At 40.0% G+C, this 19,246-nt stretch overlaps 2 long non-coding RNA genes across 3 annotated transcripts in view; both read right to left on the bottom strand.

Moving 5' to 3' along the window:
* LOC110345548 (uncharacterized) overlaps window positions 1–5,926 on the bottom strand; it is a 161,226-nt gene extending 155,300 nt beyond the window's left edge. Inside the window, exons 1-2 of the long non-coding RNA XR_015444839.1 lie at window positions 5,734–5,926; window positions 3,280–3,439 (exon numbers count right to left, since the gene is read on the bottom strand). This is a non-coding gene — a long non-coding RNA (uncharacterized LOC110345548). The remainder of the gene's footprint in view (window positions 1–3,279; window positions 3,440–5,733) is intronic.
* An 8,689-nt stretch (window positions 5,927–14,615) lies between these two features.
* LOC110345031 (uncharacterized) overlaps window positions 14,616–19,246 on the bottom strand; it is a 92,154-nt gene continuing 87,523 nt past the window's right edge. Inside the window, exons 4-6 of one of the 2 annotated variants that reach the window (XR_002388070.2) lie at window positions 17,663–17,813; window positions 17,394–17,540; window positions 14,616–14,904 (exon numbers count right to left, since the gene is read on the bottom strand). This is a non-coding gene — a long non-coding RNA (uncharacterized LOC110345031). The remainder of the gene's footprint in view (window positions 14,905–17,393; window positions 17,541–17,662; window positions 17,814–19,246) is intronic. The other variant, XR_015444693.1, reaches the window with a different exon arrangement.

The following is a 19,246-nucleotide window of genomic DNA, read 5'->3' as shown; positions in this document are numbered from 1 at the left end:
CTATTCTTCCAGGTTTAGGGCTAAAGGCTGTGATACTATCCTTAGTTTTACATTTTGTCCTAAACCCCATGTTCTTCTAGTCCCTCAACAAATCCAGCTGCTCAGTCTTGAAAATATATCCAGAATTCCACCACTTTTCTATTTCCTCCCAAAGAAATTAATAGGAACCAGAATTTCTCTTTTCCAAGCCAGATTATTGCAAGTAGAAATATTACCTTAACCTTCCCCTGCCTTTCTGTGTACAAGCTGCCCATAATGCAATTCTCTGACTGACCTTAACTGATCTACCTCATGAGCCTCATTTCAGACAGGCCTGCCTCACATCTGGGAGGTCAGACCAGACCACAAAAGGACCAAGAGACATCTCAACAAATAGGCCTTGCTGGGTTTTTCCTTCTTAGCATGTTGCCGTGAGGTTGTACCTTTCTAGCCAATCACATTTCTACTTGGCTGTAAATTCTTCGTAGAATCTTAGCACAAAACTAGAGTTTTCTCTGGGTCTTTGCTTCTGAAGGCTCCTGTGTAATGTAAAACTTCAACAACATAAGTTTGATTATGCTTTTCTCTTGATAACCTGTCTTTTGTTACAGGACTGTCATTCGAGAGTGTCAGGGAGAAACAGGACCTACCTTTCTGCACTGAGCCATCATTAGGATACAAGGCCCACGAAAAGCTGGTTTTATTTGCTGTGTTCTCTCAGCATCCCCAGTGCCTACAACAGTCCTTGAGTCATGATAAATGTTGATAAGCATTAACTGAATCCGTGAATAAATGCACTGTTAAAACATTCACGGATTATTGATATGTATGTGTGTGTACATGGATGGTTGGTTTTGGAGGACATACATCAAACTATCGTGCTGCTTCCATGAGGAATAGGATCAGAGGCAATGAGGCAGCTAATAAGGCTTTTCCTTAAGCATCTCCAGACTGATTCAGTTCTTATTATATGACTTATATTTGTGACTTCTTTGAATAACAATTCAATTTTTTAAAGCATATTAATGTTGGCAAGAAAATGTACTTAAAACCCTTTAATCCAAAGATTAATTCATGTCTCCCCTTTTTATCATGGCTACCAAGTTTGCAATGGAAAGCACGCAAATATTCAGGCTTGGTAGCCGTTTATACCATAGAAGATCTAAAAATTCATTGTATTCAGAGTTTCCCAGGCTTCCTCAGCAAACGGAGAACCTCCACCTCGTGGGAGCAACAGCCCTCACCCGGAGAGGGTGTTTTCCTACTTTGATTGATTCTACCATCGGGGAATGTTTTAAGAAAGCTGAAAAGCCATGACTAACCAGCCCCACCCCATGAAGAAACCTAAATAAACATAGAAACCTAAGGGGAGAGCAGGGCTGAGGAACACCCTCCTTGGCATTCCCCCAAGGAGCTCCTGAGAAGAGAGCTGAATACAGGTTTTAAGGGCGAAAGAGTATGTGGGCAGGAAGGGGAAGACAGAAGCCTGTTAAGTTTCGAAGACAGGTGAAGGAATGTTTGAAAGAAATGAGACAAGATAACCGCCCTCAATTATATTAAAGGACCAAGTTGGCTTTTCCGTGAAGTTCCAGAGAAGATCAGTAAGATTCGTGGAGGGAAGGCTTAAGCAAACAACTTAATATTAGGAAAAATAAACTGGCCAGCAGTGAAATGGATTGCCAGGCGTAACGTCAAACCTGCTGTCACTGGAAGAATTCACACAGGGACAAAGCACAGGAAACTGATGAATATGTATACATATTCACATACATATATGTACATACAGCGATGTACATATATCAGCTTTAGTGACACAGTATCCTACTTACCAGGTGAGAGATCACAACATTAAAACCAATTGTAATTCTCATATTTTAGGAGTTCTTGTAACTAGATTCTTGGTTATATGGGACAGAAATCTTGCTTTTGCTTAGGTTTGCATACTTACAAATCCAAAATTAACCCTAGTTTTACATAGGGACTGATGAAGAGTGTAAGATTTCATACCTCTTCTCTCCCTTTTTTTTTTTTTGGTTCTGGGGATCGAACTTGGGTCGTTGTGCTTATGAGGCAGGAGGCACCGCTGAGCTACATGCCCAGCCCTCTTCTCTCCCTTCTCAAAATCTTTTTTTAATTTTTAATTTTTCTTAATTCTCAGGCAGACTCACTACACGCCCCAATAAAGGCTGTCACCAGCCCTGGCTTGCTCTACCCTCACACCCAGAAAACTCAAGAGGACAGGTCCTCTTCTGAAAAGCCTCATGAACAGCTCCAAGAGGAAACTCTGCCTTGTGGTCAGGCACCCACCCTTGAAATGATTTCAGTATCTGAGCAGGCAGAACCCAATCATGAGCCCTCCCAGGTCATAGGCTCATTATCTCTGCCACAGGCAGGAGAGGACCATGTGAGTGACAACTTCACCATTGAGGCCTAGAACATTTGCCCAAAGGGCAAGTATGCTAAGCACAGAAAGTGTAACACCCGTTACATGCTGAGAAGAACACATATCACAGAATATTTGACTGTTATACACATCAGATCATTTAAGTGGGTTCAGAAGGTTATTGTCATTCTTTTACAGATTACGACCAAGAAGGCACTGAGCCCTCTCACGTGCTTTGGCTTAGAGAGAGCTTTCCAGAATTAGAGAAGAAAGCTATGTTATTTTCACCATTGTGCTGCCATGCGATGGTACTAGGATAAAAAGATACATGCTGTCACTGAATATGTTTCTATAACAGATGGGAATTGCTTTTTCTTGAAATAGCTACTGATGTGGGGATGTTAAGATTAGCGAGGGCAATGGTTTTCCATTTGTAGGAATTTGTATTATGGTAATCAACTGAGCAGAAGGAGCTGTTAGTCATCCTTTCCCAGTTTAGAGGCAGAGTTTTGCAAATGAAAGAGGACAATATACATGTAAGATATGTCTCTCTGTGTGTACTCCTCTCCCTCTGTGTATATGCAGACTTTTATAGACTATGCACAAAACGAGTCCATATATTTCGGACCAAACAAAAAGCAATATAATGTGTAATAGCAAAATTTGGGAATCCTTCTGCCTGAGTTCAAATCTTGCTGCATCACTTACTAGCTTTGTAAGCTTCTGGAAAATATTTCATATTTCTGTGTATCACTGTTTTCACGTGTTACTAGTGATAGCAAAAATCTCATAAAATGGCTGATTGGATTAAATGAACAAACAACTGAAAAGCATATAGAAGAGTACCTGGAGAACCCCAAGTATACAATAACCAATATATCACCTATGTTCTCTATGATTATCCACAAATCACTTACCCTCTCTGGTCTTCGGTACCCACTTCTTCACAGCTGTGTGGTATGCTCAGCAGCAGATTTCCCATAGAATTCTCAGAGGCTATGCTGGATTCTATTAAGGAAACTTTTAGTCTTGTGATTTTCTTCCCGATTCATATCAGACAGCAGCCAAAACATCACGCTGGATTTGCAGGACAACAAAAATATAAGCAAGATATGTTAATTAATAAGGAAATTAAACTAATAATTAATCATTTAAGTTCCAAACTCCATATATGCAATGGTTTGGAACCCAAGTCATCCTGTAGATGTGATGAGGGTGGGGGAGGTAGACAGAGAGGAGGGAGGGAAGGAATTCTGAGATTGAGCATTTAAATCTCTTGAAATAAATTGAGTTCTCATCAAATAGTGTTTGGGACAGTAATGGTGAAAACATTCAAAGAGGGAGATAGGAAGAAAATGCAGACCCAATCTGGAATATTGCTTAGTAAGGTCAATTCTTCATCATTCAGAATGCCAGAAAGCAGTGACGCAACTTGAACACCACTGAGGCAGTGTTACGTTGGGTCTCACTGCTTATTCTAGATCCAGAGAAATGGTTTTTAGATGAAAGAGGCGGATTTCTAGAAGCTACATTTCTGTACATGACATGGAGTTTGCTTCCAAGTTTCCTCCCATAAAGTTGATTTGCTGGATATGAATGGAAACTTTCCCTTCTGGAGTCCCCCTTCTGTCACTGTATAAATTGGGTTCAGAGAAAGTAATTCGGATGCTGCAAAAAGGATTTCAGTAGCTCAGGTAGGCTCGGCAGTGGAGGAAGGCAGTTCTCAAAAGCCAAAGCCCCATTTCAGGAGCCCAGCATTTTAAGGGAAGAATGGAGAAACTTAGCAGCAGTGTTAACTCAAAGCCAAATTATCCTCAAATAAAACATTTGTATTTCATAGATTTTCAAGAAGTATCAGCTACTCTTTGGTGGCTGCTAATGCTTTGTAGTTCTTGTAATTCTTTTTGTTGTTCTTCTTCTTTTATTGGTACATTTTAGGTGTACAGTACGTTTACATTTATCATTGGGTGCTTGTACCTGTACATGATGCATCTTGGTTCTTATTTTTCTCCCCATTCCCTGTGCACCCTTCACCCCCTCCACCCTTCCCTATTTACATAGACTTCATTTCCATTTTTTTCTTTTCTCATAGTTTTCCCTTTCCCTTCTTTCCTTTCCCCTTCCCCTCCCTTCACTCCTTCACCTTTGAACCTTTTTTCCTATTTCAAATGATCAATTATTCATTTTAATCATTTTAACCCTTGTTTACACTCTCAGTTTCTCACACTAGAAAAACTATTCGGTATTTACACATGTGTGTCCTATTTATTTCACTTAAGTGTAGCTTAACAGCTATAGAAAAGACAGGAGGATGAGGTAGGATGATACAGATGCAGAAAGAAACATGATACAGAGAGCCTGGTGTGTTGACATCCTGAGCAAATAAAAATGAAACTCATTACGAGATTTTTTGCATTCATCTGAACTTAGAGGTACCAAGAAGAGAAAGCAGTAAGAAATTTTAGAGGATACCTATTCCAGTCCATCTCTTACATGGATCCCCATTATGACTGTCCCCAAAAGCAGTCTTTCATCTTGACCAGAATACACTGTGTTATTTTCCAGAACAGTTCATAGCCACGTTATGCAGTGTGGATTGACAAAGCCCTTTTTTAGACCGAGTATAAATTGATCTCCCAGAAACTTCTACCCATCGGTCCAGGGTTGATATCTCTAGTGATTTCCGTAATGACTAAAATATATTTATCCAATTATTTAACAACTACTTATTGAGCTTCTTTTATGAATATGATACTACTTTAAATCCTATATAGGGGACAAAAATGTCCCTCCCCTCAAGCTTCTCACAGGAACAAAGAGAATGACACAATTAGGTTCAGCATGGGTCAATTTTATGGTATTAGCTACAGAGGAGATGTAAGCCAGAGTTCATTATTCCAGTGGAGAGAGAATCCTTTCATTTTAGCACATGGAGACAAGTCTCCATATCCTGGTCTGTCTATATACCCTAAGAAAAAAGAAAGAAACTGGGAACTGGTATCACAGAGGGATTCAACAACTTGGGTAGGAGCAAAAACAAAACTAAGCGGCTATAGATTTGTATGCCCCCTGAACTTCTAGCTACTGTGTTAAGATAGAGAACTCTGAAAATAGTCCAGCATTGCGTATGTGCAGTTTTCAACGTAAAGGCATGCTGTAAACTCTCACTGTAGGATCCATTAATGGATGGACTCTACTTTGGCCACTTCCTTGCATATGAAAGGAAAGAGATATTCACCTGAAAAATGAATTATGTTCCCCACAGGTACAATATATATGTGCACAAACACACACATGCACACACAAACACACAAATACGTATATGATGTGAGGTACTGCTCAGTTAGAACAGGATAAGATCTTTAACTTACCAGTCACTTCTGGATGAGCACAACCTCATCTAGAGGGAAATCAAGCGAACAAGCTTCAGACTTCGAGCCCTCTGGGGTGGATTTTAGCCTTCCTGACTAGTTGGCCTCAAACTGACTCCAAATCTCAGAAATGTAGCAGCAACCACTTGAGGGAAACAAGGCAAAGCTCTTCTCATTCCACAAGGAATCATCCAGCCCTAGAGAGGAATAGAAGCTTATGTTTTAAACATGACAACTAATATGGCTTTTGTATTTTCTGTAATTACTGCCTTTTTGTTCTCTGACTATTTAGGTTCCGGGAAAATGTCAGCTTGTCTCAGCTGAGCAAAGGGCAACAAAAGAAGTTGTTTCGAGTCCAGCATTTGCAGTTTTTAAGGGGAAATGCGGCTCCAGCTTTACAGGGCCCAAGACAGTGCAGGCCACACTGATGTGATGCAAGGGAGGCTCTAGCAAAGCGAGGTCCTTCCTTCCAGGAAGGAACTGAGCTGGGCCTTTAACACCCACTGTTCTGGAGTTTTCTGCACTCTCTTTTCTCATGTGGTGAAAGGTTCTATATTTTTAAATATTTTCAAAATCAGACACTTATTAAACAAAGTCTTGTGAATTGCAGAAAAATAGAAAATGCAGATAAGGCAGAAGGCAGAAAATCAAACTGAGCCATAGATCTATTACTTAAACTTTGGTAACATTCTTGGGTTTCCTTCTCCATTTTAAAATTTTATAAATGTACATGCCATTTGGCATAAAGGAGTTAAACTGAAACCTAAAAAAGAAATTTTCTCGCAAGTGCAAGGTCCTGAGTTTGATCCCTGACACCGGAAAAAACAATTTTTTTAATTTAAAGAAGGGCTGGGGAATACAGCTAAGTAGCAGAGTGCTTGTCTAGCATATTGGACACCCTGGGTTCGATCCCCACTACTGAAAAAAATATCAAAACCTAGTACTTTTCTTGAATCCCACTAATTAACTTAAGCACTACCTTTAACATCCCCAAACCTCATCTGCAAAATATGGACAATATTGTAATAAGATTGTGAGAATTGGTGAATTCAAACGAGCAGAATTCGATGCAGTACATAGAATAGGTATGTGATAAATGTCATCTAGGTTATTAAAAGAAAAAGAGGCATCACTGTACCCTCATATTGACGTTTGCCTATGAAATTAGGCAACATCAGTTCACTTGTTTATTAAGCATTGTCTAATTATAACACACACAAAAGCACACATTTCTGGGACAACAAAATAAAGGAATAATAGCATAAAAATCAGGCCACAGAAATAAAATCTAGGGATTTGAAATCACTTGTAACACTTGCTGGTCTTACTGTTCACATGCATAAAGGCATTTTGCATACTGTGTACCTCATCTAGTTTACACAAGTCTACAGTTCTCAGCCTCACTTTTGTATCAGGTCTGAGATCTTTCTATGAGACAGCATGTGTCATTTGCATGGTCTACAGCCCCAGCCACATCTACTACAGGGACTTATGTGTCATGTTCCATCCCCCAACACCAATCAAATGATAGTTTTGCTTCCCTAGGATCTGCCAGGAGAGACAGGGGACACAGCCAGAAATGTGGGCAAGTCAATGTCCTAAGAGGCTATCTTTTGCTGATGGGAGACAGGAGGCAAGTGGGGAGGCAAGAGATGCAGCCAGTAATCGTTCATCCTGCATGGCTTAGTTCTGGGGCTCCCAGTCATGATCTTCCCTCACCCCATCAATAGGCTAACACGGCAGTAAGGGTCAGTTCATCAGCTGCACTTTGGGCTGAGCTGGCCAGCAAACCCAGGCTAAGACACATGTGATCTCCCATTTACTCAGGGTGACAATCCGAATAGCATTCCTGCGAGGTGGGCAAGGCTCACTTATAAACAGGAACTGGAGTCTTGCTCCTGGACACGAAGAAGCTTGCAGGAACAACCCCAAACCAGACCCAGGCTCTTAACTCTTAATAAATTCCCCAGACACCGAGCTGTTTTTAACACTATGTGCTCCCAGTTAGGCTTTCTTAGCTTTCAGAGTGAAAAAAAGAGTTTCCGGGTTCTCTTCTCTCAGCCGTGTTCCATGCCAACCCAGGGCTCAAGCCTCCGGTCTGCTCCTATCCATCACACAGAAGAAAGGACTCAGGCCGCAGGCCTCTGAGGTCCCTTCTGAGGTCACCCTACCTTTCAGCTCAGGAATCAAACCTGTCTTCAGCTCCTTTCCAGAGATCTCGCCCCCTGACATTTACAGCTTTACATCAAGCCTTCCCACCTGGAACGGGGAAAGACAGGAAGTGTGTTTCAGAGATCAGATCCCGATCTAGGGTAGGCTCACAATACAAAACTCTGAATTTCCATCTGAGGTCTAATACCTACTAGATGGGCGACCTCTTGAGCCCCAGTTTCCTTATCTAGAAAATGGGTCTAAACACTGGTAGATAGAGCCCTCGCCATGGGTTTCAGCCTTCACCGCTTGGCACCTGGACAGCCCACAGCTAGTGTCTGTACCTCTGCCCAAGGGAGCTAGGTCTGAGTGCAGGGCATATATAAAATGCCCCATAGAGAATGTCTCAAAGAGCCCTAACCAGAAGGGGTTAGGAGGTGGTGGGTGGGTGCCTCAGCTTTTCTGGACCCCTCACAGGTCAATGCTCAGCTGCTTCTGCATAGTCTCTCGGTGGGTTCCCAGCAAGACTGAGCCCGGGTTGCCCACACTGGGATTCAGTCACTTCCAGACCCCTTCCTGGCTGAATTGCCTCATCTCACTTGCCTCTCCCTCCTTTTGCTTCCTAGGATGAACTCCCAAATACTGCAAGTATATATGCTTGCAATTCAGTTGCAACCAGAGTCACAGAGCGAATTCTGAGACCACAACGTGGGAAGAACAGACGCACCACTGTACATTCATTTGCACCAAATCTTTCTGGCCCTGCTGGTTATAACCCTATTTTGCCCACCACAGAGAACAGTGTGAGAAATAATAATAATAATGATGAAAACAACAACAAAGCCATGAACTCTATTCCTGTGCTCCAGGACAGTCAGGGGTATTTTGTTCACTGCTAACTATCTAGCATTCAGCAAAGTATCTGGCACATACCAGGTTTTATATGAATATTTGGTGAATAAATGAATGGATGAATTTGACCTTAGCTTCTTTGCTCATACCGAATTTACACTAAGATATCTGACAAAGTTAACATGCCCTGCAGAGGTCAGAGGTTCATCTCCCCTCTTTGTCTATTTCTTCTTTTCGTCTCCTCTTCCTGGTGGCTCTGGAGCAGCTGAACAAGTCCCAGGGCTCTCAGGACCTTTCTTGCCCTGGGTCTGGCCTCATCTCTCCCAGAAAGAAACCCAATCTCCGAGAAGTTTTTAAAATACTCACCACTGCCTGTCACTTTCCTGCTTTGAATTGCTCTGCTGTCTGCACTCATCCTTTAAAGTAATAGCATCAATTAGCAGCTACAGAACAAAGCAGTTCCATTGGTGCCAATCAATGCCTTATGGGGTTTCTGTGGTGGTAAAAATTCTATAATGGATTCCCGAGCTTTCCCCCCCTCTTTCCTCACAATGTATAGCCAAGTGGGTGGCTTATTATATGCCAAGGTGGGAGAACAGAGGCAAGGAAAGAAGCAGGGAGGGCAGGCAGGAAGTCTTTCCTTTAAGTAGAAATTAAAGAATTTCTATCAAGTATTTGGTAGCAATGTCGTGGCTATCCAGTGGTGTCTGAATTTGATTGCAGTTTTATCTGTAATAAGATTTCCAGGGCCTGCTGAAAGATGGCACTATCTTTCAGGACTCCCACTTGCTACCCCCTCGTTATTTTATTATTTTATTTGATTTTTGAGACAGGATCTCACTATGTAGTTCAGGCTGACCTTGAACTCACTATGTAGCCCAGGCTGGCCTCAAACTCACAGCAACCCTCCTGCCTCAGCCTCCTGAGTACTGACATTACAGGCGTGCACCATCATGCCTGGCTTTACTCCCAGTTTTGAGGCAGTATTTGGAGAAAATAAACAAATCCCTCTCCAGGAAGCTGTAGCACTTACAATTTGTTGCATTGTCTTCCATCTGAGAAATCCAGAGGGAAACCCTTGTACATGACTCCCTTCGGTTCACACACAAGTCACCAGGACTCAGAGAGGCTGCCACTAGCTCAGCACCACGCCGCTTAACAGAGACAGGGCTGAGGCCAGCTTCCAGATCTGAGTCTTCTTGATGCTTCTTAAAATGCTGCCTCCTTAGGTCTTTCTTGTCAGCAGGGCAAAAATAATGAGAAATACATGCAGAGGTACATGTGGAATTGAATGCCATTGGTTTCTTCAGCAGGGGTTATATCCGCTTATGTTAGGTTCCTGAGGATCTTGTGTTCATGAAAACAATTATGCAATTCCCTGACCTAATCTCATTGCTTTCATTATCATATATTTCTTGTCTAATTTCTCTTCTTATATTTTAGGGACCACGAATCTACTGTATGTAGATCTTCTACTGGTTATGTATTTTTATGGGTCTGTTTTTACTACTGATAAGACAGAAGTTAAACTTAATAACTGCTTATGTGTTAAATGCAAATTATTAGCATCCTACCGATTTGGGCATTAGTCAACTAACGGTATGGGATTTTCTTGTCCTCCGTAGTTTCACAGTACTTAGTATACTGCCTCGTAACATTTTTTAAAATCTAAGATACGTAGCATAGTAATTGTTGGTTCGGTAGATGAATGGGATAAATTTGAGGATGAAAGACTGAATAAATCTATCAAGAAACAGTGAACTTCTTATACTGAAATTATGATTATATTAATATTGACATTATACAGTAGAAAATCTCAGTAATTTATGTATATGAATCCCAGGATCTTAGATCCACATGTTTTAAGTTATTCATAACAAAATTTATACAATCAATTCATTCATTAATTCAAATTCCGCAAACTTCAGCTATCCTATCATTCACTTATTTAATCAATTAGCTTAACTCTCACAAAGTACTAACTAGATGACATCCCTTCACCAATATAGCTGACTCCCTAGATTGTTCACATCCCAAGTAAGATCAGAAAAAGAATAATAAAAACCTAAATTCAATGGAAAAGAAAACAATTCAATCCGATTTCCTGGTCTTTACATTAGTCTTTCTAACATTGGTAGTAAGCCAACACATACCCATCAAGCTCCTAATTCATCAGTGTCTATCATCATTATTACTTGGAAAATGTCCAAGAAACACAGATATTATAGACCAGTACCAAAAAGCACATAGCAAAAAGTTTTAGGTCAAGTCAGCAAAGGCTCCCCAAACAATTAAAAGAATTAATAACTTGGAGGAACCTGCCTTGCAAATATTGAGAAAGAATGATTATCTACAATGGGTACTCTGGATTAGTTGTTTTTAAGCATGCTGGGGTCATTAATGGCTTTAACAAGCTAATGCACTATGTTACTGCTTTCCTAAAAAAAATCTCTGTACATACCATAAGCACGATATTGCTCGTAGTTCTAGGGAGTTGCTGTACTCTCAGAATTAACCTATTCATCCTACATTAATCACATTTGGTCTGGGAAGATTTCTGCATCTGGTGAAAGGCTGAAATAGTTGGCCTTTTGGATCATCAGAGGTGTGAGTTTATATATCGCCATGCCATTTTTCCTCTATGGAAGATGAGGTTCTTTTTTTTTCCATCAAGTTTATTGGTACATTTTAGGTATGCATTATGATCACACTCATCATTGGGGATTTGTACCTGCACATGATATATCTTGGTTCTTGTCTTTTCCCTATTCCACTTCCTTCCCCTCCACCCCTCTCTATTTACAAAAAAACTTGTTTCCGTTACTTACTTCATTTCTTAATTTTTTTCCTTCCCTTCTTACCTCCCCCTCCCTACTTTCCCTTCCTATTTTTCTTCCTATTTTGCTTTTCTTCCTATTTTACATTATCTATTATACATTTCGGTTCTCATTTACACTTTGTTTCTCACACCAGAGAAACTATTTTGTGTTTACACACGGGTGTCCTATGTATTTCACTTAAGAGTATGGCCTCAATGTGCATCCATTTAGCTATAAATGTCTCTAGTTTATCATTCTTTATGACTTAGTAGTACTCCATTTTGTTTAAAACACACACACACACATCTTCTTTATCCACTAACCAGTTCATGGGCATTTGGGTTGTTTCCAAGATTTAGCTATTACAAACTGTACCGCTATAAACATGGGTGCACATATATACTGCTGTGGTATGATTCTTTTAATTCTTTTGGGAAGATCCCCAGCAGGGGAATAGCTGGGTCAAATGGGACCTCTAATCCTAGTTCTTTGGAGTATCTCCACGCTGATTCCCACAGTGGCTGCACCAGTCTGCACTCCCACCACCAATGGAGAAGGGTTCCTTTCTCTCCACACCCCCACCAGCATTTGTTATTGGTTGATTTCTTGATAGCAGCCACTCTTTCTGGGGTGAGGTGGAATCTCAGGGTTGTTTTCATCTGCATCTCTCCAATGACCAGTGATGGTGAACATTTTTTCATATGTTTATTTGCTGCTTCTACTTCACCTGAGAAATGTTTATTCATTTCAGATGCCCATTTTTGGACTGGGGAAGATTCTTTATTCCTTCCATCCCCAAATAAATATTTCTAAATTTGGGATGAGTTTACCAATCAATATGTACACTGAAAGTAGTGAGTTCTTTTTCTTAAGGAGCTTTTATTAAATCAATGGAGTAGCCTCACAATCGATAGCATCTATGTAGTACAGAAACACACAACAGCATTTATTGGATGTGTTTGGCACTGCTGAAATAAAAAGTGAAAAAACAAGATGTCTGCTTTCAAATACTTTGCAGCCAAAGAAAAATCTAGACCAATGTTTGTGAATAGAATAATTCCTAGTAACACAGTCCCAGCAGGTAATCATAGGTGAAGTGGGAATTTTTCAGAAGAAAGAGATATCAGCACAGGTCAGAGAAAACAAAGGAAGAAAGGAAGGGAGATGAAGCAGTCTCTGGGGATGGGGTAGGGCAAGTCCTGCACATTCTGAGTCCTCCAGATGTTGGGTTGTATAATTGAGACAAATTAGTACTTAAATCTGCCAGCAATTTATTTTAACCACTGGAGGTGAAGTATTTGACTTACTGATGAACTTCTAAAAATGATAGAAGGGGAAAGAATGTCCAAAATCTTTTCTGCATCCTCTGTTGAAGCTGGAATTTATTCTCCATGCAAGTCTGGCCTTTGTTTTGAGAGATCAGTTTGGTGAGTCACTGAGTTACAGATATTTAAAGCAAGTACCTCCTCATTGTTCTCAGAAAACGCAGAAACATGACATATTCCAAATGCTTCAGGCCAAGTGTTCTGCATATTAAAAAATAAAGTGGTCATTTGATGGGGAGGCATTGTTGCTTCCTTGAAAAGTTTATTATATATTTCCCGAGCACTGCATTCTTTGCTTTCCAACACACACTGCACCCACCGTCCAAAAGAGACATTTGAGTTGAGAATCAGAATAGAGAAGCACAGTTTAGGGGCTCTAGGATAGGGGGGACCATTGGGAGATCGTCTATGGGACTCGGTAATTAGATTTTACAGCAATTGTTTCTAATACTCAGTTTCATTTCTTCCCCACATCTATACTATTATCCCCTATTCCTGGCTTTTCAACAAGTTTTGTTAATGCTACAAATCTGACATTAGCTCTTGCAAACTAAAAGAAGGCTATGTCCTTGCCTGGGTCCAAGTAGACCAGAAAGTATGGCAGAAATGTTTAAAAAATGGTTGTAACTCACAAGAAGAGACTCATGGAGAAGTCCAAGAGAAGTGGTTAATAAACAGCAACCAAAGCCAGGAAGTAAATTTCCAAAAGAGACCTAGGACATGCGCAGGGAGAGAAGTGGAGATTCTATACCCATGAAGGACAAGGGTGCCTTGACGCTTGTGAGTAGGAAAGGGAAGCAGGACTCTGAAGACTCTGAGCCTGGAAACAGTAAATATATGAGCACCTGTGTTTGGAGCAAATGTCCCTAGTGTCTTCCCTAACCATTTCATGACCTCTACCCCAAATTATTACGAACCACTGAACTATGGTGAAAGATGGCAAGAATTGGACAAGCCAAATAGGAGGAGAGGTCATACAGAAACATAAGATTTTCCTCTAAATACACATTTTAAATATGCTAAGGAAAACACTTTGGAATGTCAGCTACACATTTGGTAATAGATTATATGCAATTAGACTTTAAGACATATTGTATTATGGCCCCTGAATATCATCAGCTTTTGGTTCCAGTGCTCTCTCAGCAAGTCAACAGATAATACAGCTGCCCCAGGGAGTTCATTCTTGCAAACTCCTGGGCACCTGGCTAATTAATTGCTATTTATCACTTTAGACTTCCATACCATTAAAACATGCAAAGCATTAAAAGTGGAATTCCTACTAAGAGTCGAATATATGCCTTTGTTCTTTTTTCAGGCTGTGTTAAAAAATTAAAAACAATTTAACTGAACAACAGGTAACTGAAAATAACTTAATATTTTATGTACGTCATTTTGCACTAGATCACAGTATGACCTTACAATGAAATAAAATGCAACCTCTAAAAATTAGTTGCATCAAAATGTTAACAGGTACCATTATTATGAATGATGATAATAGCTGTGGAAAATGTTTCTTTTCTTTTTTTATTTACTTTTATTTTGCTGATCTATTTTCATATTTCCTCAAATGCTCATCGGTTCTATAGCAAGCTAAACAATAAAAATTGCTATTAGCAAGTGGAGAAAAAGATTTGCGATTGTAGAGAAACCATTATTTATTATTACAAAAGTTTATAAAATATCTGCAAGAAAATGCCACCTAAAACGTAGATACGCGCAGAAAAAATTATGTAAAGAGCAGGTAGTAAAAAGTTGATCATTATATTTATTATTTTTTTCTTTTCTGTTTTGCAAGTTTTCTGTACTGTGTATAAGTTAATTTTTTAAGTTATTATTCAAAAAACAACTGAAGAATGATAATTTTTAACATTAGACATTTGTTCTTTAAGCAACAATCCTAAGAACTGGGGACCTGTATTTGGCCATCCCTTTTAGGCCTTTGCGAAGTTTCAGAAGGTGTCAGCCATCACTTGGGGGAAAATCGTTTCCTTGGCTCACAATGGTCCTTGCAGGGATATCTCCAACTGGAAGTAGATACAGATATGGACATGGGTATGGATATGAAGACAGATACAGATACAGGTAGAGAGATTGTAACAGGTAGATATCAGGTACACACACATACAAAAAGAAAAATCTTATCTTGATTTTTCTAATGAGATTCTAGGTTTTCAGCAACTTAGCAGAAAGAAGCCTTGAAATCTGTTAATAGTTCCTGTCTCCCCCAGCAACACCAATGGTTATAAAGTATAAAGCTGCATGGACTACAGGCAACAACAACATTTGAAAAAGCGCTATTTAGCCAAGTTTGTCTAGAGCTGGATTTTGGGTGTAAAATTTTGAAGTGAGCAGTTTTACCATGTGTATGACTAATGCCTAACATGAAAGCTCTTCCTGCTCTAGCTCAGCCCAGGGTCCTTCACTCCCTGCCTTTCACTCCCAGGGTCCTTCACTCCCTTCATGTCCCTGGCTCGGGAAGCTCTGTGGACCAGAACAGTGCTTCAGCCCTCCCTTCCCTGGAAGAGTCAAAGCATTTTCACCGTCTTTCAAGACGTCTTTTGGACGTCCACCATCTTTTGGATGGGGTCCCCCATGGCTAGAAATGGAACACTCCTCAGGGCAAATGCAAAAGGAACCTGAAAAAGCAGTTTTTGTCAAATTGCAGGGAATATTTAGGGGAGATGACAAGAAAATGTCTAGTATCTCAAGACTAGCAACAGCAGGGGCTTCTAGGCAGAAGGTGCGTTTACAGGACCTGATCTTCAGTTGCTTACTTTAGTACCTCAGTCTTTAAGAAAAAGAACGCAAAACTACGAATATAAAATTAATGCAAATGAATGTTTTAAAGTGAGAAAATAAATTACAATAATGTACAAAGTTCAACAAAACTACACAAAGATAGGCGGGGGATTTAGCTCAGTGGTTTCACCGCCTGCCTTGCAAGCGCAAGGACCCGAGTTTGATCCCTGGTACCAAAAGAAAAAAAAAAGAAAAAAGAAAAAAAAAGCTACACAAAGACTACAAAATCTGAAAAAATATATACATTAATTAATTGCCTAATTAAGTGCTATAATACTTTCTCCCTAAATTTAAGGCTAGTCTTCGAATACCTCAAATGGCAATGCCATGTATATTTTTATGACTTAAAGTTGGAAAGATGTCTAAGCTTTAATTTCATAACTTATTACAGGTAATATCATGTGAATATGTAGGATTATTATGAAACATTAAAAAAAGTTAGCTGGCCTTTTTTATGCACCCTTTAAGATTTGGATGGATTTTTACAGACTAGCTTCTGGCTCTATATCTTTTTTTTTTTTTTTTTTTGGTACTGAGGATCGAACTCAGATCCTTCCGGTTGCAAGGCAGGCGGTGGAATCACTGAGCTAAATCCCCAGCCCCTATATCTTTTAAAGATTACTTTTCCCTCAGGATTCATTTCCTTCTGTGTCACACATTGTAGGATGTGTCACAGTTCAGTATCTGCCATGCATTTCCACATGGTAATGCCAGGCAGACCGGTAGCAGCTAATGAAAGTCTTTCTGAAAGCCATTCCTATGTCAGGAAGATTATCCACAACTTAACTATTTGTGGTAACAACTACTGAGCATGTAAAAATTATAAAAGAAAAGGTGACAGAAACAAGTAAAAATAGAAAGACTCAGCAATGTTACTCAATTTGAGTTGCAATATTTGTATTAGTTTTCTCTTGCTGCATAATAGATTACCACCAACTTAGAAACTTGAAACAACACCCATTTATTAGCTCATAGCTCTGTAAATCAGAAATATACCACCATGTGGCTTTGTCCTCTGCTTAGGGTGTCACAAAACTGAAATTACAGTGTTGGGCTGAGTCCTAACCTAGAGACTCGGGGAGAAATCTGCTTTAAGTTTATTCAGTCTGTTGGCAGGATTTAGTTATTGGCAGCTACAGGACTGAGGTCTGTATTTCCTTCATGGTTGTCAGCTGGGAGCCTCTGGCACCTCAGTTTCCTGCATTCCTTTGCCTGTGACCTCCATCTAGGGGCCAGCAATGTAGCCTTGAATCTCGCTCTGTCTTCAAACATCACTGACTTCCTCTTCTGCCACCAGCTGGAGAAACCTCTCCACTTCTAAGGACTTGTTAAATTACTAAGTTAACTAAATAAGGCTACCCAGATAATCTCCCCATCTTAAAGTCAACCGTGCCACATACTTGGCATCATTATATCTTCTCATATTTATAGATTTCAAAATTAGACCATAGAATCTTGGGAACCATTTTTAAAATCCCCGTTATTTCAAGATATTACTTCAGCAAAGGAGCCCAACAAATGTTGATACAGACACATTGTTATTAAGGTTATTCCTAGGGCTTGGAAGGGATGTGAGCAAAGGAAAACCAAAACCCTTCAATGATAACTCCACCTCTAAGTTTTGATGTTTCTACCCATCCAGGGTCTAGGGGAGGGAGCGGTTACTTGAACTAGAGACTGTACCCTTATGGATCTGTGCTTCAGAACAGGTTACCTGCAGTAACCAGGTTGAAGAGAGTCAAAGGCATAAAAGCTTCACTCTCACTCTTGCAGGTTCTCTTGTTGATGCCTTACATTGTCAAACCCGCTGGGAGCCAGAAGACAGAGGAGCCCATTGAAGCAAAGTAGTTCCATCAATGTCCTGGACAAAGAGTAGAATGAAAAAGTCATAAAAGGGATCCAGAGAGAAGACATTCATCTGCTGGCCATCACATTCTCCAGTCCTTTAGTGTTTACTGATGATGCTAGCTTGCTGACACTCACCCTGTGGCCTGTCTGCTAGCCCCTGAAATATTGTATAGGTGGAGAGTGGCATCCATATCTCAAACTGCCAGTTACTTGGAGGAAGAAGGCATGCGTACCTTTTCATTTATTTCCGTGACCCAAAACACAAAGAATGATATTCAGCTGAGCTCTGTAAGAACAGGCAGAAAGAGAAATTGAAAATGATAAGGATATTATGTATGCATGTATCGATTCCCCAGTGTGAATGGAAATAGCATGTATTACAAATATATACCAAGTAGAAAGAGATTGTTGTCCATGGAAAGTATTTGGTTGAACTATGGACTGCCAGGATTGTCTGTGGCATATATTTAAGAATTGCATTTATCATTCAAAGTTGGACACTTTTGAGAGAAGAAAGAAATGTTATTTTTAATTATCCTAGGTCAAAAGCATTAGCAGTTATATTTTAGACAAAGGAGGCTATATGGTTACCAAGAGAAAATGAATGTTTGTTAAACATGTAGATCAGTAAATCAAAGGATGGATTGAAAGTTTGACTGGAATATTCCATTATGTCTTTTGCGTCTTCCACCTCTGAGCCCTTTTTTCATGTTCTATCCTCCACTTCCTTAAACTTTAATCATTTTTTTTTACTACTATCTCTGATCCTTCCATCCCTGGAGATCTAGATTCAAATTTCTTACTGCCTAAAATAATTTCAAATCCAACATGTGTACATCACTGAGAGTATTACTTCCCACTTATACTCTTCCTAACTTTGTTTTGGTTTTGGTTTTGGGATTTTTTGGTACGAAGGATTGAACTCAGGTCCTTGCGCTGGTGAGGCAGACGGCAGAGCCACTGAGCTAAATCCCTGGCCCCTAATTTGTAAATACTATTGTCACCTCTTGGCCCCCTAAGCAAGGGGCTTTAGTAGTATTGGACCCGTCTTGAATAGAAGCTCACACCTCAGTAACTTCTATTCAATCAATTGTTAAGTTTTCTAAATTCTTTCTTCATGCATTTCTGTGTATTCCATTCTTTCAACCAAGCTGAGCGCCATATGCAGATCTCTATCAGGTCTCTATCACCCTGTTTACTACTAAAGCCTCCTCTCTAGTTTCCAAGGTCCAATTCCTCTATTTTTCAGTCCAATTGTGCCTCTGGCACTGCAACTGTCAGCCTGCCACATAGTTGGGATCATATCACAGAAGTGTTTTCATAGGTCTGGTACCTATAAAACAATCAATCTTCCATGGCTTGGCATTCAACAATTCTCACAACATGGCTCAGCCTCACCTGGTGTTATCCACATTGCTCTCCTCCAGGTATACATATTTCTCCTAGTGGGTATTCACATCTACAAATGCAAGCGATCCCTAACATCTTTTTATTACTGTGCTGATGCTTATTTGCAATGTTTGTCAATTTCCATGGTGTGAATATTCTCACTGTGGCCAATTTGATGGTCGCGATTGTATGTCACTGAACAGAGTTGGGGAGAAATGCACACATTCATCTCTTAAATGCTAGCTGCAAGCCATCACTACTCCTTTGTCCACCTCTAAAAAATCCTGCTTTCCTTCAGGGGTTGGATTCAGTGACTTCATCTTCTGAAAG

This window comes from Heterocephalus glaber, unplaced genomic scaffold (genome assembly GCF_053883595.1).
Source record: "Heterocephalus glaber isolate CG9 unplaced genomic scaffold, H.glaber_assembly_v1.0 deba00001606, whole genome shotgun sequence".
In the NCBI taxonomy this organism is placed as follows: domain Eukaryota; kingdom Metazoa; phylum Chordata; class Mammalia; order Rodentia; family Bathyergidae; genus Heterocephalus; species Heterocephalus glaber.
This window is presented reverse-complemented; position numbering and strand designations above follow the sequence as displayed.